The sequence below is a fragment of the Xyrauchen texanus genome, chromosome 7 (genome assembly GCF_025860055.1).
Source record: "Xyrauchen texanus isolate HMW12.3.18 chromosome 7, RBS_HiC_50CHRs, whole genome shotgun sequence".
NCBI lineage: Eukaryota > Metazoa > Chordata > Actinopteri > Cypriniformes > Catostomidae > Xyrauchen > Xyrauchen texanus.
Genome location: NC_068282.1, coordinates 45,598,788 through 45,617,814, shown reverse-complemented (window position 1 = coordinate 45,617,814; position 19,027 = coordinate 45,598,788). Strand labels below are relative to the sequence as shown.

General features: G+C 37.2%; 1 protein-coding gene across 1 annotated transcript in view; it reads left to right on the top strand.

The window, feature by feature from the left end:
• LOC127646963 (protocadherin-9) overlaps positions 1-19,027 on the top strand; it is a 377,566-nt gene that overhangs the window by 218,895 nt on the left and 139,644 nt on the right. The gene's annotated exons all lie outside the window — the stretch shown is intronic.

The window sequence follows — 19,027 nt, the reverse complement described above, 5'->3', positions numbered from 1 at the left end:
GTTATGCCGCTTTACTTTTTTTTTTTTTTTAAGAGATTTATTTATTTATTTAATTTTGTTTATTTTTTGTAGAAAATTCTATAAATGCTTTTCAAAAATGATTGAAACCATCATGGACACAGAGATTACATTTCTACAAATGTTACACATTTTAAACTAGATTTGAAAATATAAAAAAAAATGTCATCATGCCATTCAACCTTATTTGTCAGTGACCCTTAAAATAATACTACCATCAAACAGAATTGCAAAAAATAATAACTTCTGTTAATAACTGTTTTAGTTAGCATTACAATTAGCATTACATTTCAACAGTTAAATCTACTCTAAATACATCTAATAATTAAAAGCTAAAAGGCACATTATTTTAATTAAAGTAAAAAATGTTAATACAAAAATAGAACAAAATAAAATGAGCAGGGTCTTCCACGCCGTGACTGAATAAAATTATCATTATTATTATTTTTTTTTACAGCTTTTCCAAAAGCACTGATTCACTGAATGCTAGCCTTTCAAGGTATACTTAATTTGACTGTGGACACATACACAGGCATTGGTGCATATGCATAACGACTACAATGAGAGACTTCACTATTGATCTTCAAGATTTTAGACCCATAAAGCTGTCTTTATATTCCTTCTGACTTGTTTATACACCTCCTGACCTCCTCACAACCGCACTCTTGACGTACACACCCACTGTTGTTGTTTCCACATTCTTCTCCTGTTGTTTGGCAGTGATTACGTCTTCTTTTAGTGCTTTTTTGTGACAGCAACGGCTCAAATGTGAGTGTTGCCACCTTGTGGACCCACTAATTAGTGCAAATAATTCCAGGTGCATATGCATACTGCGCATTCAGAGTAATCCTGGTTAGAAAAACCAAGGCCGCACACATTCAGTCCTTGGGCTCCTCTGCTGATGACAAAATTTGCGTCATGCCTCCTGTATGCAGATGCCTGGCATTCACGTCTGGCCGAAGTACACTTTGGGCTTAACGCTATATAGGAATCATTTTAGAAGCATTTTTTATTACTGCATCAGTTCGCTATGCTTCAAAGCTATATAATCAGAACCATGCAACAAAAAAACAGCAATGTACTGTTTGATCACGTTACACTGCTACTTTTTGGAAAAAGTAGCTTTTTACTTGTAACAGTTACACTATTTTGAAAACAGCTGAGCTCCTTTCACACTACTGAAATATGTATCTCTCAGTAGCACTGTTACATTTAGTTAGTTACTCCCCAACACTTAGTTTAGTTTATATATTTCATTCTGAAGCATTATGAGTAGAATCACAGGACATAATAGCTTTAGACATAGATGCACTGAAAAACCACTCACAGGAACCAGAACAGTGAATGAGGGAGAGAACGGAAGATTGAACCAGAGAGGAACTATTGTCTGGCCTGCCTGCATGCTGAGAGATATGAGTCAAGTGCCATCTCTAAAACACGTTCTCATTGAGCAAATAAGCATTATTTCAGCGGGTCTAGAGTTTTTACCTCTCGTATCACACTACATGGAGTTATCGTCATGTGGAGTGCGCTCACAGTCTATAAGAGATGTCTTTACCAACGTGTGAAATCCACATGGTGGTTTTCAGGGAAAACCTGTGATGGAGTATTATATGTCATGGTGTGGTATTCACTTGGGACTCTTCTTAAATTGAGTAATATTGCATATAGGGCCACTTCTCTGCTGAAATAACCAACTTAAACCAGTCTTAGGTGGTTAGCTGTGCTCCCAGTCTGGCCATGCTGGTCTGGTTAGATGGATTCAGATGGGCTACGGGCACAATTGTTTTAATATTTAAATATTTTGTATTATTATTTATTTGTTTAATTTATTTTATTGTCATGGAAAATAAAGAATATCTTGAAAAGTGTTAGTTTGGTTGTGGGCAATTTGAGGTCTACAAATGTATACGATACTGCTACTTGTTACTGCTACAACATACACAGGCATATTGAGTTAAGCATGTGGACATGCTGCTGCTGCTGCTGCACTATTAGTAAAACACAAGACATGCTGCATCAAGCATGAATGACATGCTGCTGCACAATTAGACATAAATACAATCCCTGTGTAACATATCTAGACATGTATAACTGGGGTGGAGGTGGGTTTCGGAGGAAAGTCTTGCAACATGGTACATTGAAATTGGTTTACTTGCAAGCTGAGTATTTAAATGTTAGGCGAAGAGAGAGTACGCAAGATGATTGACTACTCAATTACATGTCAAAGGACCAATCAGCTTACATCATGTAAGCCAGTTTACTTGATATGCCATTTTTATGCCATGTTGCTTATAATAGATGTCAATTTTGCTGCTGTTGTTTTTGACAACAGTTTTTTCTCGATGTTGGTCTCAATAAAGCTCATTTGGTTTCTTTGGAGTGTGGGGTTTTGGATGTGTGTGTGTGTGTGTGTGTGTGTGTGTGTGTGTGTGTATATGTATATATATATATATATATATATATATATATATATATATATATATGTATATATATATGATATATATATATATATAGATGTGATTGTGTGTGTATGGTAGGCATTTGAAAGTATACAAAATAAATTATATGACAAGCTATAATGAGGACTCAATCTAGATTTCGACTTGAAACTGTTTTTGTGAAGTGTGGTTTTTTTCATTTTAATTTGGTCTGTTATTGATCATAAATTGCTTGGTCATGTATGCCTTATATGCTTGAAAATGTATGTCTAACTGACTGATGGCTTGTAAATGATTATGGAAATTGTCACGTGTCATGAAAGATTGTGCTTTTGTATGTTTGCTTGTTTGTAGCATGATATGGTGTAAAGACTGTTTTTTGGGTTCATGCCTTTGCAGTATCCATTGCTGTGATAGTCAATTATATTTGTAATATATATTCAGAGTCAGGTCTCTTGTGATTTTAATGATTGACTAATTGGGCTAATTAACTGATATTTGGGTATTTCCTATTGGACAATTATTTGGTTGTTTGTTGCCCATTCATTGGTTAATTGTTGGCTTTTTGGTGGCCACGTCCATTGCCAGGTGTGAGTATTTACTTGATGTTCTCAGGGCCGCCGCTGGCCAAATTGATGCCCTATGCAGAGTTCCAGGTGGACGGGGGGGTTCGTGTGATATGAGCGGGAGCATCTGTGTTTCGCAACTGCTTTCGGGTCCTTGAATGACATATAACGTGTGAGTGAGGGCAGCTGGTGAACTTTCTGGTGCCCTCCTAGGGTAAGATTTTGCCCTACGCAGTTTGCCTAGTCTGCTTATTGGGAGTGCTGGTACTGGATATTCTTATTGCCTGACGAAGACCTTAGTGGCTGAAACGTTGTCTGTTTAATCTATTAAGTTGAATGGGAGCAAATGTAGCAGTGTGCCGGTCTCCTCCACTGTGAACCTTCATATAACAAAAAAGTAAAATCTGTTTTCTGTAATAAAAATTAACCCATGGGAAAATAAAGTTCCCAAAGTTGAAGAAACACCCTTTTAACCTGGGTCAAAACATGTATTTATTCAAACAAATGGATTAGTATACACGCAAAAGAAATATGATGTCAGATGTGTATATTATAGTGAAAAATATTTGTAAACATGGATGCAACATGGTTCACATACTGGAATGATGCTCTAGCAACTTCAAACTTTACTTTTCTTGGCTGCATGGTAAGAGAAAAACCAGGTTGTTACAGTCACTACACACAGACACACACACACACACACACACACACACACACACACACACACTCACACTAGCTCAGTCAGTAAAGAACACAGTCTTTCTGCCTGGGTGAGGAACTGTTAGCGTGTAGCTAATGCTTTGAGGCAGATCAGAAGGGTTTCAGAGGAACCCTTTACACAACAGTGTGGAGGACTGGCTGGCTAACTCGCTGACTCTCAGCACCGGACGCGCAAAGCTGGGCTCACCGCCAGATAGAAAGAAAGACAGTAGTGAGAACAAAGATAAAGAGAGGCTATTGGCAAAGAGAACAAAAGATATTCAGCTTTAAGAATGCTGTGAGGTACAATTAGCCCAAAGGGATCACAACTAATTCACTTACTTACAAAAATATTTCATGGTACTAGTTCCTACTAAAATATCACAGTTACTACAGTTATTAGTGGTGTTTGTTAAGGAAAACAAGCATACTTTAGGCAAGTAAGCAAGTAAACATATTGCCAACACGCGGTCCGGTTGAACATCCGTTCTTGTGTTACTGTGGTGGTAACAATCATCAGTACTCAAGGGAGTGACAGAAGTAGCATCAAAAGTCTGTGTATTATATATTCACTTGAACAATATTCTCTGCAAAATTCTACTCAAAACGTTGCTGTGCCAGTTGACTTGAAAGAGATAACTTACCATAGAAGTGGACTGTTCATGCTAATATCTGATATAGCGATCTTGCATAGCTAGAAGTGTCTGCATTTGCCTTGCGGAGAGTGAGCTTCCGCCTTTACTATTGAATTCATTTTTTTTTTTGAGGGTGCTTACACACTTGGTTTGATTGCTTGGTCCAAACCCAAATTAGATTCTTCCCACTCTCTCTGGCCCCCACTGGTCTCTGTTCACATCATGTTATTTGGGTCCAAACCACTGTCAGATTGGGTCATCAATGTGAGTACAAGTGTCAGCTGTTTACCACTGGAACTAAGTAAGACTAACTAACTCAGACATCAGCTTCACTGTGTTATTGAATTATTCATTTCTTTGAATTTACCACCAAATCTTTACATGCACAGAACAACACTTATGTTTGTCTGCCAAGGATGCATTGAATGTGCAATGAAGTGAAGAATGCTCACGTGTCTCTGGTTCGAGCCTGCGGATGCATTTCTAAATATGTAATATAAAGAATGTGAGCTGTTCTTCGAAGGCGATTTAATTGGAGACAAATGGGTATGAGAAATGTATTAAACCATAGTATAGTGAAGATGTGAATTATACATCATCAATAGTGGTAAACTTCCATAAACTTCCATGATTTAGGACAACTGAGTTCATAACAGCATTGAACCATACTGGAGTTCACATGAACCGTAACCCAGACCACCTCGGGTGCAGTTTGCAGGTGTGCAGCTGAGTTCGGTAAACAGCATTCACATCATCCAAACAAACCGAACTTTGATGTCAAACGAATCCGCGTGCAGACCAAAAGTGTTAGTGTTAAAGCACTCTTATCCTTTTTTCACTGACATGGTTCGGGTGGGGGTTCCTTTGACCAGTGCGAATTCTCAAACTGTTCTGCGCATATCCACCACAAAAAAGTCCGTTACAGGGGCCAAAAACTGGTTCCACACCAACCACAAAAGCTTGCTGGTGTAACTGGCCCTGCTCGCCCCGCTCCGAACGGGACTTGAACCGGCGTGGGAGGCAGGTGCGCTAACAAGGAGGCTAAAGGCTACAGCCTCTAGCGCACCTCTTGAGGTCAGGAGAGTGAGGTTTACACACATCCGGGTCACGGCACCATTGTAACCGCCCCTGCTCGCCCCGCTCCGAACGGGACTCGAACCGGCATCTCCGGCGTGGGAGGCAGGTGCGCTAACAAGGAGGCTAAAGTTTTCCCAATCAACAACATAAGCTACCGTCTACTGTCCGTACTTCTTCGCTCTATAACAACAATTAAAAAAAACAAACACACATTTATCAGAAATCAAAAGCATTCAGGTAACATGATGGGATGATGGTATTTACAAAGATAAACTAGAGAGATTGCATAGAGAAAAAAAACTCATCAATACTACGAAATGATGCAGTGTTTTGTTTATTTCCACAATTTGCCATGCCAGTTCGCCATCAATCCACACATTTTATCACGTGGCTTGTTGAGCGCTTTACCATAAAGACATAGTGTGTGTGGAAGCTTCACACTATTCTCCGTGGTATTCACGCAGCCACTCACGACGTGCCCCACCAAGAGCGAAAACCACATTATAGCAACCATGAGGAGGTTACCCTATGTGACTCTACCCTCCCTAGCAACTGGGCCAATTTGGTTGCTTAGCCAGCCAGAGTCATTCAGCACACCCTGGATTCGAACTCATGACTCCAGGGGTGGTGGTCACGCCTCTACTCGCTAATGCTAACTAAGCCCCACTAACAGAACTACAGAACTTAGCAAGTTAAGCCATAGTTCATACAATATTGTATTATGCTATAAATGTGGTTTATGAGGAAATTTCTAGTGTCCCAATAAATCAAATTGCTTAAAAATGTTTTGTTGTTTTTTAAATGTAAATATGCAGAAAGTTTTTTGTGAGGGTTACGTTTAGGTTTAGGGGATATAATCTATAGTTTGTACAGTATATAAATCATTATGTCTATGGAGAGTCCTCATAAGGATAGCCGCACCAACGTGTGTGTGTGTGTGTGTGTATGTGTGGGTGAGACGAGAGCGAAAGACAGATAGAGAAATAGAGGGAGCCCAAGGATGCTTTTCAATCGAAGTTGAAATCAATTTAGGATATTACAGATATCGTTTGTCATTCTTATCCAATGTCCTTAACCCAATGTCTTTGTTTTATTTGGTTATTTTGTTGTGGTAGCCTGTAGGGCTCTTTGTAATAACTGAAATTATTTGGCGAAGTGATATGGAACCGTTATGCGGTCAAGACCTGGCTCTACTTCATAGCCGTGAGTTTACTTGAAAAATAATTGCACACCTTAGAACACCCGTCAACCAATCAGAATCAAGCATTCAACAGACCTGTGGTATAAATGAGTTTCAACAGAAGAATTAATGTAAGTGCTTTTATAAAAAGAAGGGACGAGCAGAAATCATTTTTGTGCTAATCAACATTATGCCACAAATGCTGACAATTGAGGTGATCATGTATTAAACCCAGAATGTTCTGGGTTCAGTACAAGGGTTTATGTAGCTCAACTGGTAGAGCCTAGTGCTAAAAACTATGGTTTGGTATCCCAGGGAATCATTTAACTGATGAAATGTATACACTGAGCATCACTTTGAATAAAAGCATCCACTAAATGTAAATGTATGTAAAAGTTAAGCTTTAGGATTTGTTGCATAATGTTAAACAAAAATCACAGTTCCAAACAATGGAAGTGAATGGGGCCAATCCATAAACTTTAAAGTACACAGTTTAAAATGTAGACATTTTATACATTATTTTAGTGTGATAAAATCACGTTCAGGGTTTACTGACATTGTGTGATGTAAAATCATGTTAACATGTATAAGGTTTACGTCTTGTGGCTATACTTTTGATATTTTAACATTGATGGACTGGCCTTATTATAACTGTGATTTTTTTATACAATAATAGTGGACCAAAAGTTTAGGATGAGCAGTGCAACTATATAGTGAATTTAAAGGAAGCATATGTAAACGAGGGTTAGTTCCCTTTTAATAGTAATAATAATAATAATAAAATAATAAAAAATAAGAATAGCAAAGTAAAACACTTGTTCACATTATTATAAACACCTTATTGGAGGAATTCTTGTAGTGTCAGATCATATGACCACTTTGTGCATGGATGTAGATATACATTCTGCAAAAAGTAAATTTCAAACTTGTTCTTTTCCTAATCAGAGGGACTTCATTAATGTGACGTGAGCAGTAGGGGTGTATTCGACCCTTCTCGTAACTTGTTATGACAGCGGATGAAATGCTAAAGATGTTTACCGTGACTGTGAATGACTGTATACTATCTTGGTCCAGGCATCTGAGCCGCGGAGGCCAATGTAAGGGCCCATACGATGGGAGGGAGGTCACAGCATTCTGCTTATAATGAGGAGCGAGGGGATCATTATGGGAAAACGCACGCGCTTAGAGATACACAACAGAGAAAGGATCTGCGCGAGGCCTTCGGTGCCTCTGATGTGTGGCGCAACAAAGCCAAAGAACGAGAAGCAGAAACTGTGCTAGTGGAGAATGGGGGAGAGAAAATAACTTAAGTAGATGAAACAAAGGCACAGTGAATAGACAGAAGTGCAAAAGGCAAAGCGTGCAGTGTCTCATCTTTGGCACTGTGCATGGCAGAGCTGCAGTACTGCAATCTTCCCAATAGAGGGCAGTCACTGTCTCCTGTACTGGCACTCTTTTTGCTCCATAAAAACACCTCAATAAAGGTAGAGATGATAGAGCTTCAGCAACAATGATGCTTTTGAAAGCGCGTGCGTGTGTGTGTGTGTGTGTGTGTGTGTGTGTGTGTGTGTGTGTACTCTATATTTCTAGTGTTTCTACACTGTTGCCAACCGTTATCCTAACAGACAAGTTTAAGTGATTATTTTCCCACAGAAACCTCACAAACTTCAACACATACACAGCAGACACAAAGAAGGACGCAAATAAGCAATTTCCTACATACACAAATACACACAATATGTGTATTTAAGTCATTGTATACATTGTAAACCCCTGGCTTTTATAGCTCCACGTAACCACTTAACTGTCTAATAGAGAAAATAAATGTACAGTCCTTTCAAGGTTCTGCAGTAAACATACTGTATGACCTTGCTGCTGCGCTGTGATTGGTTCTGCCAGATTCCGAGTGGCCAATCAGAAACAAGAATGCACAATTTTTTTTTCAAACTATTGCGTTTATAGATCTAATATGAGCTGTGCGCATTTACAATTGCGCAATTTGTGTGTTTGAAGACTTTGGCCTTTTGTACATGCGCTTTTAGTGCTAGATCAATGCTTCTGAATACCACATCGCTCTTTGTGGGCGTGGTCTGAGTTGGGATTGGAATCGTAAGAAATGGAACAATTCTGGTTGCGATTCTGATCTCAGTTACTTTCATGAATGATTCTTTGTGTACTTTTAAGAAATAACTATTACTATAAAATTCGGCCACGTACACACTATAACGGTTTTATTTAAAATGCATCGATTTTGTTACGTTTATGTCTTTTCTGCACTAGAATGGCATTTTCCTCCATTTCAAAAATGCTCTTTATGCTCTGGTGAATGATAATGTTAGGAAATGGAAACTGGAGTTTTAAACTGAAAACATATTAGTGTGCTTGTGGTCTAATCCGTAATGCTTAAACCAAAAAAAATTTTTTTTAAATAATTAGCATTAATGTATTTATTTATTTTCATTATTATTTGGCAATTTTTTTTTTTTTTTTTTTGGGTGTGTTCTGAGTTGGGATTGGAAAAGTAAGGAAATTAATTATTCAGGTTCCTATTCTGATTTCAATCTCATACATGGGATAGTTCACCCAAAAATTGTAATTCTCTCATCATTTTCTCACCCTCATGCCATCCCAGATGTGTATGACTTTCTTTCTTCTGCTAAACCTAAATTATTATTATTATTTTTAACTATTTAAGCTCTGTAGGTCCATACAATGCAAGTGAATGGTGGCCAGAACTTCAAAATTCACATAAAAGCAGCATAAAGGTAATACATTTGACTCAAGTGATTAAATCCTTGTCTTCAGAGACGATATGATAGGTGTGGGTGAGATCAATATTTAAGTATTTTTTTTACTATAAGTCTCCAGTTTCACATTCTTCTATTGTTTTTGATGATTCACAATATTTGTGCATATCGCCACCTACTGGGCAGGGAGGGAAATTTCTAATAAAAAGAGACTTACTGTAAATATGTTTCTCACACACCTATAATAATTCTTCTGAAGACATGGATTAAACCACTGGAGTCATATGTATTACTTTCATGCTGCCTTAATATACTTTTAAGTCCTTCAGATTTCTGGCCACCTTTAACTTGCATTATATGAGATTAAATAGCTGTGATTTTCTTCTAAAAATCTTTGTTTTCAGCAGAACAAAGAAAGTCATTCACATCTGAGAGTTAATGGTAGAATGTTCATTTTTGGGTGGACTATCCCTTTAACAATTATTTTTGTAGTTTTAAGATCTACATCTATTAAAGTGGTTGGATTACGCATTAAATTTGTTAGTTTAACATCGTTAACACGTTACATCCTAAAAGAAGACTTTCAGAAAATGTCTCTAGTACTACATTTTATTTATTATTTTGGTGGAAAATAATGATGTTAGTAAGCAAAAGGTTTGCAGACAAAAAGTCTGACAATGGCGAACATAAAATGAACTTCAAGATATATTCTCTGAAAACAAGTCTTAATAACTTCTAAAGGAAATCTATCTTGTTTCAAGAATGCTTAGATTTGCTTTGTTAGTTTCGATTTTCCTCTTATCAAGACAATTGAATTTTTTGCAGTGTGGATCAGATTCTGAATAGGGACCGGTTCTCGGTTCCTAATCCTACATTTGAGACAATGGAAGATGAGGAGCATAGCTGTGGAGCTGTGATGAATACTTGTGTTTTTTACACTCTTTTGTTGTTGTGTTGGGGTCTACGATTCTGGAAAAGCTGTAAACACAAGAGCTGTGCTTTGCGATTCAGCAGGTGTTGAAGCGTTGCTGGATTGGATTATTTTCTCAAGTACAGTATGTGAGGCTGCAGTGAGGTGGTAGACATTCTCTCTCTCTCTGCCTGTGTAATCTAAGCAACCACCTGCTAATGAAAAACACACCAGAGATGCCATAAAAAATATCCTCACTGAGACCAGAACCAAATCTTTTTCTGCAAACGATTTTTCTCTGTATGCAAGTGTGTGCCAGTATACCTATATGTGTGAGCTATTGTACAGGTATTTTTAATAATAATTTGCTGATTGTGCCATTACAGCTTTCAATTCCTTTGTTCATGGTGGATTAGCAATAATGCACATTTCTATCCATGACAAACGATAAGTGACAATTGACTCCCCTAAATTGTTGATACATTGATTGATTCCCCTGACTCTGTGATTTGTATGTTGATTCCCCTGAATCATTGATTCATAGGTTGATTCCCCTTTATCTTTGATTAGTAGGTTGATTCCCTGAATCGATCATTTGTAGGTTGATTCCAATGAATCACTAATTCATAGGTTGTTTTCCCTGAATTGTAAAGTCATAGGTTGATTACCCTAAATACTTCGTATGTTGATTCCTTGAACCATTGATTTGTAGGTGGATTGCCCTGAGTTGTTCATTTGTTGTTTGATTCCACTGAATTTCTGATTCATAGGTTTATTCCCCTGAATCAATGATTCGAAGGCTTATATCCCTGAATTGTTGATTTTTTTTAGGTTTATTATCCTGAATCCCTGATTCATGGGTTGATTCCCTGAATCATTGATTCTTAGGTTGATTCTCTGAATTGCTGATTCGTATGTGTTGATTCCCCTGAATTGTTGATACGTAGGTGGATTTCCCTGAATCGCTGATTCATAGGTTGATTCGCCTGAGTTGTTGATTCCCTGAATCATTGATCCTTAGGTTGATTCTCTGAATTGCTGATTCGTATATGTTTATTCCCCTGAATTGTTGATTCGTAGGTGGATTTCCCTGAATCGCTGATTCATAGGTTGATTCCCCTGAATTGTTGATCCATAGGTTGATTCCCCTGAATCATTGATTCTTAGGTTGATTCTCTGAAGTGCTGATTCGTATATGTTGATTCCCCTGAATTGTTGATTCGTAGACGGATTTCCATGAATTGCTGATTCATAGGTTGATTCCCCTAAATTGTTGATTCATAGGTTGATTCCCCTGAATTGTTGATTCATAGACGGATTTCCATGAATTGCTGATTCATAGGTTGATTCCCCTAAATTGCTGATTCATAGGTTGATTCCCCTAAATTGTTGATTCATAGGTTGATTTCCATGAATCGTTGATTTCCATAAGCAGTTGATATGTAGGTTGATTTTACTGAATCGTTGATTTGATGATTGATTCCCCTGAATTTTTGATTCAAAGCTTGATTCTCTTGAATTGTTGATATGTTGGTTGATTCCCCTGAATCTCTGATTCATAGGTTTATTCCCCTGAATAACTGATTTCAAATATTTTTCCACTGAATTGTTGATTTGTAGGTTGATTCCCCTGAGATGCTGATTCATTGGTTGTTTCCCCTAAATTAATGATATGTAGGTTGATTCCCTTGAATCGCTGATTCATATGTTGATTCCCCTGAATTGTTTGTTTTGGTTGATTCCTCTGAATCTATGATTCATAGGTTAATTCCCCTGTATCATTGAGTTGTATGTTGATTTCTATAAATCATTGATTTGTAGGTTGATTCTACTGAATCATTGATTTGATGATTGATTCCCCCGAATTGCTGATTTGTTGGTTAATTCTCCTGAATCATTGTTTTGTATGTTAATGTCCCTGATTCATTGATTCATTTGTTGATTCCCCTGAATTGTTGAGTTCAAAGTTGATTCCCTTGAATCGTTGATGAAAGATTGATTCCCCCAAATTGCTGATTTGTTGGTTAATTCCCCTGAATCACTGATTTGTATGTTAATTCCCCTGAATCATTTATTCATATGTTGATTCCCATGATTCGTTGATTCGTAGTTTGGTTACTCTGAAAAGTAGAAATGGTGTGGCTCTATGGTGATTTCAAAACATTGTCCTGTTTGTTTGAGGATCCTGCACAGTCCAACACAGCAACATTTGCTCAGCCAATGGCATGAGTTTGTGGTGAGACTATCTATTTGGTGAGTGTTTGAGAAATTTGTCTAAAAACAGTCATTATTTTAAGAACTCCCTTTGGTGACACTAGTTGCACAGAAATCGCACAATTCAACTTTAATCTACGTTTCTGTCCTAACCTGCCACGCAAAGCGACAGGACATTTGCTGGTAATTTGCAGGATGTCCCCGCCCCACAGAGAAATCTCATTGTTCCAAAATTCCATTCCACATAACTGCATAACTAAAACCTCAAATACTTTCTGACTGGCTGATATTGTACTGTGTCACACAGCATTTTCACTTTCTGTTTGGACAGACAAACAATATCTTGCTGAAAACTTTACCCACCATGCCTGGTTAGGACGTGCTGTAAGGCTGTTTTCAAGTGTAGAGGAGAGAACAGCCTTACAGTATGCTTCCTCACTTAATGGTGAAAATCGAGGGGGTTGTTAGCATCTCCACCCCATGGGACATAGAGAGAGAGAGAGAGAGAGAAAACGAGAGGTGTGCTTGCCAATTAATCGTCCCATGGGATCAAGACAGGAACAGCAGTATACTGTATTATTTCTCATACATGTGGCATCTACCTACACAAGCAGAGAATTCAGATATATAAATATACAATTCAGCAAAAATAACTACTGAACAGCCTATTCATACTTTTCAATGTGTACCATCAATTCTTAAGAAACTTTGGGTCTAAGTTAGAGATGCACAGATGTATTGCCAAACATCAGTATTGGCCAATAAAAGCAATTATCTGCACTTTTCTCTTGTGTGGATTTACTTTGAATTGGGTTACAGTGACAGCAGAATTGTAAGCTCTTCACTGCTTGAATTCACAAGGTGAAGCTACGTTCCGTTAACACTTGTAACACAACTAATTTGATTACCCACCTTAAAGCTCGACACAAGCAGGCAATATGACATGTTTATTAAAGCTAAAGCGGAGGCTGCTTCATCTAAAAATGTACAAGCTTGATCATTCAGAATTCAATTAATGTGAATTGAGAACATTCATAATCTTAAGAGTTTAGTATGAGCCTGACAAGTGACTATTCATAATTAATAATGAAAGAGATAATAATGTGCATTTCGTTTTAGTGTTTTGTTTATATCGGAGACCAGTTACACTTAAACATGGGAGACATGTAGAGACATAGATAGATAGTTAGGTAAATATTTAAATTTATTTTGATGTTGTGTAATTAATTGTTTGTGATTTGGAACGAGGTAGCTTAAAAAAAGCAAAACTACCAAACTATCGGCTTCAGCAGATGTTGCTCTAAATAATTGGATATCGTATTGGTGTCCCTAGTCTCAGTCACTAATAAGTCTGTTTCTTAGGCCCCCAGGAGTATTTTTTATCATAGGCATTGGTTCTAAATTGTATTTAGAAAAGAAAAAAATGCAAACTTACCCATTTGAATCTTTAAATATGTATGACATTTGTCAAGCTAGAATTATGTTGGCTAGCTTTTTGCAAGGGTAAATATTTATTGTTTAGTTTTGGTTTGGTTTTGTGCAACTTCCGGGAGGACGGGTAAAAATATATATATTTTTTTTGGCTTTTGGCTTTTTGGAACTTCCAGGAGGAAGTGTAAACAGGTTTTGTTTTGTTGTTTTGTGTTTTTGTGTTTTGTTTTGTTGTGTTTTGTTGTGTGTTTTGTTTTGTTTTGTGGTGTTGTGTTTTATATTTTGTTTTGTTTTGTGTTTTGTTTTGTTTTGTGGTGTTGTGTTTTATGTTTTTGTTTTGTGTTTTGTTGTGTTGTGTTGTGTTTTGTTGTGTTGTGTTTTGTTGTGTTGTGTTTTGTGTTTTGTGTTTTGGTTTTGTTTTGTGTTTTGTTGTGTTGTGTTTTGTTTTTTGGTTTGTGTTTTGCTTTGTTTTTGTTATGATTTGGTTTTGTGCAACTTCAGAGAGGAAGGATAAACACGTTTTGTGTTTGTTTCGTTTAGTTTTTTATCTCATTAAATCTGTCTTGAAACAAACACATATCAACAAGGTACCAGACTGATACAACTTACACTTTAGATGAAGAACAAATTACTGGATTCGCCAAAGTTTGCCAGTTTAGTGGCATCAAATATTTGAAAGATAAATGCCATTTGGATCTAGATTACATTTGCGAGAAAAGACTTAATGCTGTTATGTTTAATACAATTAAAATTAAAGCAAAATTAATGAACTCTAGCCAGATTTGTTGTGTCATCTGAGAGAATTAATCGAGATGTTCGTATGACACTCTCTTGAAACTTCCAACAAACTCTTGCACTAATCTCTACATAGAGACCTGATCTGCCTCTAAACCACGATAACATTCCTCAGACAGCGATGACTTTCGCTGAGCAGGAGGCTAGGTTAAACCTAGACTTAACTTAAATCCATTAAGCTCTGCTCTGTTGGATGTGAAGCGCTCATAAGCTAGCCCTGAAATTTCTCCTTAGAAAAACTGACATAAGCCTGAAATGTAGGGAATGTAATTCATTAAAGATTTGCATGTTCACAGATTTGTTTATGCGTGGTGTAATTGCCTATTTACTTGAAGCTAAAGATGTCTCAATTTTCTGAAAAGTGCTTTTAAAGGCTGCCACTTCTTTTTTATCTTTCTTTTCATCTCAGCCCCATCTTTCTTTCGTCTGAGTAAGGGAATCATGACCATGTCTCGTTTGAGTCGCGTCTTTGAACAGCAAACTTATTTGACACTGATTCTGTGTACTTTGACGAGAGCAAACAAATTAGCTGAAAGCAACTATGCTTGCTTAGCATCAGTTCCATCACCAGTGTGTTTGGCCCGTTGCGATATAAAAACAAGCTGCTAATATGGGCTGACAAGCATGATAAGCCATGATTGCATGTAAATTGGCAGTGGCGAAAGGTTAAAGCTGGTCTTATGCTAATACTGTGGTGAGTGACTGTTGGGCAAACACGCAAACAAACACACACAGGCTCGTGTAGACTTGCAATTCTATACACATGCACATGAGGGCCACACCTGGCAATGTTAAATATTTCTTATGGACCATTAAACTGTATTTTGTTTAATGATCTAATAGAAAATATATTTTTGTTCCTATGAAAACTGAATTATTTACAATGTGATTTTTTTTCTTAATCAGTATTTTTGTCTTGTTTTTCAGTAATATACCTAAACATCCTTAAACATGATACATGTTCTTACAAATTGCATAAACACAAATGGTGTTACATTTATGCTGAAAGCAAGAAGAAATTAATTTGCCAATATTGTAAGAATAATAAGTGTATTCTCTGAAAACAATTCTCAAGTAATGCTATATTGTTTTAAATATGTGTATTGGAACAATATGATTTGTTTTATGCCAATTTCAAGCTACTTTTTGCATTTGGCACTCGGTGTGTGCACAGTTTGGACCCTGCATTCACATGAATACACTTATGCATTCATATAAAACACTGAGAGCATGACATGATTCATTATCACTGCATATATGCATCTCAAGTCAAGTCAAGTGACTTGACTTGACTTGACCTACACCATTTAACATGAAAACTGAAGTGCGATCACATACCTGTTCTCATTTCATGGAGGTTTGCACCTGTGTGTTTGAGTTTTCTCATATCCCACAGGGACATCTCTCAGTTGAGTGTTTCACTGTGTAAGGTGATCTACACACATCATCATTTTGATTGTTGCTGTTTGATATTGAATTGCGATATGAGAGACTTAAATTCTGTGTGGTTTCAGCAGAACCCAAACACATATAGATAGATACAATACTACAAAGTCCTTGTGGTTAAATCAGTAAAATAATATTGCACATATCTGTTACTAAACTGTGTCTATGTGTGTGAACTAAATTGTAGTAGTGTCAGATTGACAGCAAACATTATTTCAAATTGGATATGTGCCACATAAAGCAAGGCATGGTGGGGCATTGAGTTTGTACACACACTATGTATACACACATGCACAGAGATTAAGAGAAGACAGACCATCTATCCATTCATCCATCCATCAATCCATCCATCCATCCATACCGAGTATGTGAACCCTTTGGAATTGCCTTTATTTATGAATACATTTGTCTTAAAATCTAGTTTTACCTTCATTTAAGTTACAATAATGAACAAACACGATCTGTTTTTACTAATAACACACAAACTATTTTATTGTTCTTGTACATATTGATTCATTAAAACATTCACAGCGTAGGTTGGAAAAAGTATGTGAACCCCTAGGCTAATTACAATGGCAAACCTGGTATCCAGTTAATGAAACGAGATTGCAGGCGTGGGTTTGACTTATAAAAAGCACTCAAACATTTTGAGTTTGCTATTCACAAGAAGCATCTGCTGATGTGGACCATGCCTCGCAAAAAAAAAGAGAGATCTCGGAATAAGAATTTTTTCTTTGCATAAAGCTGGAGAAGTGTTACAAAGTTATCTTGTAGAGCTTAGATATTCATCTGTCTACAGTTTGAAAAACTGTCTATAAATGAAGGTGATTTAGTACTGTGGCTACTCTCCCTAGAAGTGGCCGTTCAGCCAAGATGTCTCAAAGGGCACACCACAGAATGCTCGATGAGCAATAATAATAATAATAATTAAAAACAGTTTCCTAGCAACCAGGCAGAATACTATAGAAACCACTTAGCAACACTATCCAGGCAGAACACCATAGCAATCACTTAGCAACACCATATAAACCATGCAGAACACCCTAGCAACATATTAGCAAACAGGCTCAATGCCCAAGCAACAACATAGCAACACCCTAGCAACCTTGCAGAATACCCAAGCAACCACCCAGCAACCCTCTAGAAATGTGATAACAACCAGGCAGAACAACATAGCAACCATTTAGCAACACATAGCAACCACTTAGCGACACATTAGCAACCAGACAGAACACCCTAGGAACTACTTAGCAACATTCTGGCAAACAGTCACAATACCCTAGCAACCACCCAACAACACTATTGAAATGTAATAGCAACCAGGCAGAACACCCTAGCAACCACTTAGCAACAATAGAAATATGATAACAACAAGACAGAACACCTTAGAAACAAACCAGCAACACTAGCAAGATGATAACAACCAGGCAGAACAACTTAGCAACTTTTTAGCCACACCCTAGCAGCCACTTAGCAACACATTAGCAACCAGACAGAACACCCTAGCAACTATTTAGCAACATTCTGGCTAATAGGCACAATACCCTAGCAACCACGTAGCAACACCCTAAACTAGACAGTGTACCCTAGTAACCACTTAGCAACACCCTAGCGATGTAATAGCAAACAGGCAGAACACCTTAGCAACCAAACAGCAACACCCTAGCAACATGCCAGAACACATTTGAAACTTTAAACATTTACTCAGAACAGCTTAGCAACCAGTTAGCAAAGCATGTATCCTTTCAAACTTCAAATCTCTTTCCAAACTGCCCAAGTATTCAGACTACACCATTTTTTTATATATATATATTGTTGTCAAACTGTTTTAAACTTCCAGGCAACTCTTTATCAAGCTTTTCAAGAATGTTTATGTTGACAAACATCCCTTTTCTAATTTCAAAATGAACCATAAGTGCAATCAGTGTGCTAGCTCTGTTTTTTTTTTCTACAAACAATTATTATTAGTAAAAATATACTTATATATATTTAATAAATTAGCACATAGAGTCAATCATGAGCATTTTTTTATGTGAATATTCCAAAGGAAATTCAGTGAAGTTCTGAACACAGCCTCACTGTGATTTGTCCAGTTTTAATGGTTTGTGGCTTAGACTTTCACATTCAAATCTGTGCCACAGCTATTGTTCGGCTCTTTTTTTACTCTAATTGAATGTTACTTGCTTTCTGAAATGCTCAAAAATATATAATGAGTTCATTTGCATAGCGCTGAGATTGGCTGACCTTTGCTTTTGCCAATAATTACAGCCAAGTCGTCTAAGACAGTCGACAGAGGTGGTTTAAAAAAGGACGACTTGCCGCTCAGAAAGGTTAGTGGAGAGCGTGTCATTGGACTTTGCAAAATGTCATTTGAATTTATTGGAGTATGGTTAAAATTAGCAAGTGATTGATCAGCTATGCAGAACTATTTTATTTAAAAGCAGCAAGAATCATTTTGCGGTAATTGCATGAGAGTGGTTATTTGTGTGTGAGCATGTTGGAACATACATGTATTGTTATGGGCTTTAAAGCAATGGACACTTTAACAGATGCATGGAGATTGTGGACGGTAAACGCACTCTGGATGGTAAAATCAAGTGATGCCCGTATCTCTTATGCAGTTTTTGACATTGAGTTGGCTTACATGTCTTTGAAGGACAGGGTTGTGAACAGAGGGTGTGTGGTTGAAGGAATGGGGGTAGCACCTTTAAACATAAACCTTGCAGATCTAAATCCAGCATTCAGGTGAGAGGTGCAATGGATTTCAAATATGATTCTCATCTTCTCACTTGGCAGACTGGCATGACATAATACTGTCATTTAGAGTGATCATTAACACATAATATTATTAGTGCATAACACTGCATT